Below are 7882 nucleotides of genomic sequence, written 5' to 3'. Positions count from 1 at the left end.
TCATCACAAGAGTTACACCTATATTTGAGTAACAGGGAGCAGATTAGTCATCACTTGATGAGCAAACAAAAAATGAATTTTTGGGTTATAGTCCCAGAGAATTATCTGTTTTCCTGTAAATTCACTAGAAGGGAGGAAAACCACAGACTAAAATCTCAGCTTGGGGTAATTCTGCATTTCATGCTGAAAAGGGGTCTGTACAGGACATTGCTGAATAGACAGATAAACCAGTCAAATTTTAAGGTGTAGAAGCCAATATGACTGCTTGAATCATCTCCCAATCTCCTGTTCAGCTTCTCATCTACTTTATTTACACAGACATATGTGATTTTGTTGCCAGCTGGTGATTTGGCAATAAAATGAAATCTGAGCCTAATGTGCCTAGAAGATTTGTTTGGAAAAAAATAAACCCAAGATAAAAAAAACCAAACTAAGTAGTACTTGTTTATAGAAACATTACGGTACCTTTGATCCTTTCTTCTGTTCTGCTTCAATATGCTTGAGTAAAAAAAAAATGCGCTGTAAATTTCAGAGAGCAGCATGGGGGCTCCTATGTTTGTGTTGCAAAGACAGACTGAAGCCTTTAATCAAGACAAACTCCTGTAGGGCAAATTTCCCAATCCAGCATTAGTGCGGTGGTGTTGCTAGGTGGATCTCTGTCCAACCAATCTGCAGTTCCTGTAAGTTGTCTGACCCATTTCTGTGGCAAGGCAGCCCTGCAAAATCATTTGGACATGAGAGAAAGTAGGGAGACAAGAAGGTGACACACCAGGAATGAAGACGTAAACTAATAAACACATAAATAAATGGAAAATTAATACAGGACACTTAAGAATGGCTGAGACACTGAACTAGAAATACCAAAGAAGAGATACAAATATTATAGAAAATATAGCATCCATATGAAGAATGTTTCACATACCCATGACCCTGAATAAAAACACTAACAGCCCCTTGACCTTTTTCTATACATACACATCAGACAAATATGTACATGCTGCTCTTTAAAATCTGATATTTATTATATCTCACATCAAAGCCTAACTGTACATGGACAGATTATGCAATAAGCACAGGGAGGGGGAAAAAAGGCATTAAATCTGCCTGTTTTATAAAAGTCCCAGTCAGGTAATAATATCTAAAAATAGTGGATACATTTGTATATGAAATTGCTGTAATAATTATACTTAAAAATCAGATGTGCAAATGCACCCTTAATGTCTGTTAGGACACCACCTCCATAATCTAGAATTTTTCATTGGGATTCAGAGCTAGTGTCTTCATTGGAAAACCAATGGCTTCTCAAATAATTGTCCAAAGTGCATAAGGTACATACTACTATGCTGTGCTACAAACTGAAGTATGTTGAGGAATATAATACAGCATTCAAATAAGAATACATTTTAAAATTACAGAAGTATTGCCTTTAAAAACCCTGTTTTCAAGCAGTGTAGTGTGTTCCTTTCACAACTAAATCTTGTCCCTTTCCTCAGAACAGCTGTGAATATGCTCAGTTGATTCTAAATTCTCTGTGATCAGATAAATAGTTACAGTTAGAAACTCTTAACAAAAACAAATCAGAAGGAACTCCAGAATGGCCAAGGGAAAGCATCATTTGCCTCTGCAAGGATCCTGTGCATAACTGACAAAAAGTAAATTAATTTTTAAAATAGAAGTTAGAAATCATTACCAAACCCCTGAGTTATGGAAAATAAACAGCTGTACTGTAACACAGCACCCAGTGTACTCAGGAGTCATGGAAGAACACATGGAAAAATGTACACTGTTGCAGCTCCTGCAGCAGGAACGGGTTTCATTTAGCTGCTTCCTCACATCAACATGCTGAAGAAGTTGTGAGGAAATCCCACAGCAGCCACCTGATGTATCTACGTGAATATTTCCAAAGTCTTCTCCACGGCTGTACGTTTCTGCTAGGTCAAGCCTCTGAATGCAGATGGTGCTCCATGGATAGGTGGGCTGATTTATGTTCAGTTCAGGGGTCACAGCACAGAGGTGGCTGATTGCTGTTGGTTCAGAGGGATCTGGAATCGGGGCCTTCTCCAGCTTCGTAAAGACAAGTGGAAGCCATATGCAATTTCCTCCAGCCATCCAAAGACAGCAGGAGCTGAAAGGTAACTTCCCCACCCACATGGAGGAGTTTAAAGCCTGCTGAGAACTTCCCTCAGCCAAATGTTCAGGCTCCCTGTGCTGTAGTGATTTCTGCAGACTTCTCTATCTTTGAAACATGAGCAAGTTATTGTTGGCACACAAAGAAGCTGGCAAAGTGTCATCCCATGATTCAGCATATCAAGAAGCATAATGAATCATTGTGCAAAACGGTTGCGCAACACAGACTGAAACAGTCCATATAAAAGCACTGTTGTATTGGAATGGATATGGCTTTTTCATGGAAGATACCCATCTGCCAAAAAAAATGTTGTATAACTAATGTTTTATGAGCAGAAGATGCAGAGGCAGATAGAGGCACCAATACTAGGACCTCGCCTACTGTGACACAGACATATGAGAAGATACTTTGGCTTGCCAGGATGATTTGTTTACAATTGTAACATCTGGTACAGAAGGTTTTGAAAGATATTCATGAATTAGAAAGAGGAGAAAAGAAGTCCTGCATCTGATTTAAACTGCACTGTGAATTGGAGATAATCACTGGAGTCAATGGAGATAACCTGGCACAAAACCATCCTCAACGCAGGGAGAACCAGAGCCAAAGTGTGTTAATGCACAGAGCCTTACTGCATTTCTTTATCCAGCCCACAGGAAAGTCTGCAATACCTCAGGTTACTTCAGCTATTTCCATCATACAACTGCCTTTTCACCCCGCCATGGCATCACCCAACAGCCCCCATCCCCATTAATTCCTCCCCAGGTGCTCTGACAGGGCCAGACACCGGCATCCCAGAGGATTCCAATGCTGCACTCCATCAGGGACCATGCCTTTTGTCCATTACCACCCCTCCATCCGCCTTGAGAACAGCTCTCCAGTTTGCTAACTGGTTATGTTGAGCTAGTCTCCACCAGAAGAGCACTCCCATACCCTTCTTCCCAGCCTTTCCTCCTTTCTGGCAAAAAGAGAGCATCATTCCTAGATGAAAGGCTCCAAAAGGTCTTTTAGGATTTAAAAAAAATATCCAGCTTTTAAAAACATAACTCAATAGGCTCTTTTTGTTGAAAGAACTGATATTCTTAGAAAGAACTCTTCTATTTCAGGATTCTTCAGCTTGCCTTAAGTTCATGGACTACTACTAAGAAATCTGGCAAACATGACTAAGAAAAGCAAGTTCACGCATCCCATAAGGCTGTTCATTTGAGTGGCACTTCTAAACGGGGGCAGCACTGCCTCTGGAAAAAAAATCAGAAAAATTGAAAGGCACTGGGCTTTCTTTTGTAACTATTATTTGTGAACTGACATTGCACAACCACCGAGCAGCACGGTTCTGTCCTGAGCTCGGGGTCGAGGCCTGCCCGTGCCAGCAGCTCTGCACCATGTGGACTGGGACCAGCAACTCCTTCTCCTGAAAAGCCACCAGGCTGTCATCAGATGGTGACAGTGGCTGACCCTGGACAGACCTGACATGATAAGCCAAAGAGAAAAAGCTCTGCCAATCATTAGCCATATCCCTCTGCATCCTTCAGACATCCAGTCCCCACCCTCTACTTCTTCTAATTTAGGTAATTGGTTTCGATGCTCTGTTTGACGTCTGTCTTCCCTGTCTGTGTTCCCTCTTTGCTTCAGCTTCCTCCCTACTGGCTCCCTGCTCCCTTGCCCAAAGACCTGTTTTGTCACCATTTTTCACACTTTATTTTCATTTTATATCTGTGGACTTGCTCAGATGCTATTAAGTCTACCTAATAAAGATGGGAGACACAGGCAGTGAGGGAGGGAAGGCACACTGTTAGAAATAATGTAAATAGATCAAACTTTCACCCTACACACCTCCAATTATGGGAACATAGAAGTAAGGCAGTAGTTAAGGGCCTCAGCCACTTGTATTGGCAAACCCGTCTTTCATAAGTATGCAATTTAGATTTAATAATATGCTTAATGAATGGTAATTAAAAACAAATTGCAATTAAAAGACTATTTAATGAGGTTTAACAGTGATGTGATAGATATGTATCTATCACCAAGTTCAACTTCAATAAATATTTTCTTAATAACAAACTGGCATTTAATTAGTATGGGAAAAATGTTGCTGTTAAATCTAAATTAAATTAAAATATACTTAGGGCACTTACCCATTTAATAGTATGTGTTAATGAAAAATATTTAAAAGCCTTTTTCCTCTTTTTTTTTTTTTTTTAAAAAAAGGGTAATGGTTACAAGAATTAAATAAAAGGAATTTAATTGATTGTAGCATATGAAGGCATGATTCAGACCCACACATAAACACTTTATTGATTTAAGAATTTCCTAACCAACAGTTTCTACATGACGACACATGTAAATGAACAAATAACTTGGCTAGAATTTGAAGTTTAAGATTTAACAAATGCGACAGTTTACAAAGTCATACTCAAAATTCCCACCGCACCTTTCCCACTAACCTTTCCATGTTATTTTATGATCCTATTATCATAAATATCTGAACACCTGCCAAAAATTTTAAAGTAGAAATAAAGTGTTTTCTTTCTTCCTGCAGATATAAAGTTTTAATATTTCATGGATCTTTATTTGTTTAGTGGGAGAGGGCAAGAGAAGAAGTTTAGTATTTTGAGCTTAGCATATGTCAACTATTTTGTTTGAAACTGAGGTTTGTGAAATCTTTATTTCTCATAAAAGGTACTTCAGTAGCTTAAGCCCTGATCCTACCTGTCTCCTGTGGTCCCAAGGCTCCTTATAGTGGCTAATACTTCAATTGCTCCAGCACTTATTATGACTTGGACTAAATTCAAATAAAACATTTTATAGTGAAAAATAGATTTTAGGAAAACGCAAAATTTTTGCAGAAAACATGGATCCTTAAAACATTTAGTATTTTTGATCAACTGGTTGGAACTGGGAAGGACTCATTTTGATAGAGCCTGTGTAAACACAAAATAAAACCTGAAGAAATATTTTACAATTCCCTTTTTACACCATTATTTACTGAGTATTTCAGGACAGAAACTGGGAAAAACCCCAAACTAAAATGTTTTTCTCACAGATATGACCAGACCTTCTTCTGTGTCTTCACAGTACCTACCACAAGGGGTCTGGTTCACAAGAAGGACACAACAGCAACACAGATTTACAATATAAATGCAAACGGTTCCCTATGGCAAAAAAAAAAAAAAGACTTTTCAGTGTTTCATTCTGCAGAAATTTTGTACATAATAACACTGCTGTATAGCAACATGTGTCGCATATACAGGTATGGTTTTTATTATTGCTAACAGTATGTAACATACCTATTTGCAGACAGAAACAAGCTTTTAAGAAAAAAAATAGCACAACATTAAATGTAATTTAAATAAAGAAGGAAAATGCATTGGGACAATATTTGTCATGAGTTCACTATGGCTTCCTTCTCTTTGTAAGCGGAAAAGACTTACAGGAACTAGATATTAAAGATAAAATTTTAGCCCTTAGCTCTGTTCCTCTTGAAGACAACATCAAGAACAGGAGATGATAATCATAAACCTGGTCTCTCTGGATAGCTTCCCACTTAATCCCACCAGCAGCTGCTTGGCTCAAAACTCTTTTTTCCTTACATATCACAAACAGACTAGAATGAGGACTACCAGTTTTAAATATCAGCTATTTTCTGTTGGACTTGAAGTGCCAATCTTGGTTTAAAGTGATTGGTCCAGCATTGCACAATACTATTTTATAAAGCAAAAGAACCAGCCATAGAAAATAGGTAACAGATAAGCAATGTGAGAATGAGTTGCCGAATATAGCATATATTATTATGCCACACATAAACAGAGAGAAATAGTGTACGGACCCAGCCAACTCACAATTGATCCTGAAAGCTTGGATATATTAGTTGCATAATGTGAAGGATGTTTTCCTGGCATGTTCCAGCTTCAGATATGATGCGGATAACACTTAGCATTAAATAATGCTCCTATGATTCCAGTTTTCAAGTATTTCACAATTCACTGCTAAATGTGACATCCTGGATGAAACAAATGACTTGATTAAGGACTTATTAACATTGAAACAGAACTGACTTCATGAATTATGACAGGTCCTACTGTACATGTCACACTGCATCAGAGCTGAAAGCAAAGATATTGTCCTTACTTCAAGAAAAAGCAACTATTCGGTTAGGGAAATACCCACTCCACAGCAGTAGGCACAGAGAGAGCCTGGTTCCAGCAAGCAGAACAGAAATTCACATCCAGTTTTTCAGTCCAGTGTCTCCTAGTGCACAGTGGTGGCTGCTGTGTATCTTACCACACTCCTACTTGGATGGAACAAAAACCATTTAACTTGAATAAAATATCTGGGCATCCTACAAAATTAATAGTTAAACTGTTGTGCTTTCAAGAAGATAAACTTCCTTCAGTTTCTCCACTTAAACTACTTACTTAGAAGCCATGGGAAGAAAAAAAAAAAAAGACCCAACAGGGTCCTCGGAAAGGTGATTTATGACATGGATTATTAGAAGATGGTGGAAATGCCCCAGTATTGCACCTGGTTTTCATATCAAGACTCCAGCTACAATAAAACCCACAGCTCAGTGTCACCTTATCCATAGCACACCCAGTCATCTTATGAAAGCTCCCAGTCACAGACAAACTGTGGAGTTTCTCTATGATGAGTCCGAGGGAAATCCATGGGGTTTTGGCTATGTCAGTACCTGCTGTGGCAAATATGGTGGTTCAGATGACACTGGAAGTCAATTAGGTTTGTCTTCATAATCACTTGAAGGCTTTCAAAAATTCCACTTAAGATGCAAGAAAAGAAAAAGGAGATAGGAAGCACAAAATCAGAAGCTCTAAAAAAGAATTTGTTTAGGTTTGGCTAGACTGAGCCAAGCTTTCCAGTCATTCTGAGGCTGGAGAGCTCATGGTCTTGCCAAAGGGAAAGCAAAGTGCCATTTCTGATGCCACCAAAGATCTAAACACTCAGGAACCATCTATCCTCCCTCGAGTATTTTCCAACAAAAAAGGCAGAGGTGCTGATTAAAGAAAGACAGTGCTTTAACACTCTCAGCTTGTGGCTAGCAGTCTGGCATCTCTGGTGATGCTCAGCTCAGGCTGAGACAAACAGGAGGCCCATGCCAAGTTGTTTTGCAGTCAGTGGCCTGATGCCAGTGTCATTTTTCACAGAAAGGACACAATACCAAGCAATCTGGCTGAGAATGAATAAAAATGTCATCTGTGTTTGCTCCACTTCCAGGGCTCGTGCAGTATTGTTCTCCTTGCGTGCGATACAATTCCAATTGATCCAACAGACACATCAAAAGATGCTTCTACAAGAACCTACTGGTCACTCTTCCAACCTTGACAAGGAACTTACATCAAACTATTACATTTTATAGCAGTGATTAAAAAGGGTTCATTTCCTTTTGCCTACTGGAAATTTGTCTCTTCTTTCACCCAGCAAAAAAGCACAAGAATTAGACAATGAGACAGCATGGAAAAGAAATATGCTTAGCAGAAATAGAAAACCATCAGATTTGCACATTGCTGGAGATACAAAAGGAAAGATGATTGAGAAAAAGCTGCAAAGCCAAAAAAGCACTGACAAGATTTATCTGCCATCTGCAAAAAAGAAAGGAGCAAACAGAAATAAACACACGCGTGAGAAGGCAAGAGGAATGAACGATGGTTTATTATCATGGGGGACCTTTCACTGGTTGAACTCTAAAGACTTTAAGTATAAAGAGACATGTTTTTTGAAACGGTGTATATGTAATTTCTCTCC

Source organism: Tyto alba, unplaced genomic scaffold (assembly GCF_018691265.1).
Source record: "Tyto alba isolate M040663 unplaced genomic scaffold, T.alba_DEE_v4.0 Super-Scaffold_33, whole genome shotgun sequence".
Taxonomy (NCBI): Eukaryota; Metazoa; Chordata; class Aves; order Strigiformes; family Tytonidae; genus Tyto; species Tyto alba.
Note: the sequence above shows the minus strand (reverse complement) of the source record.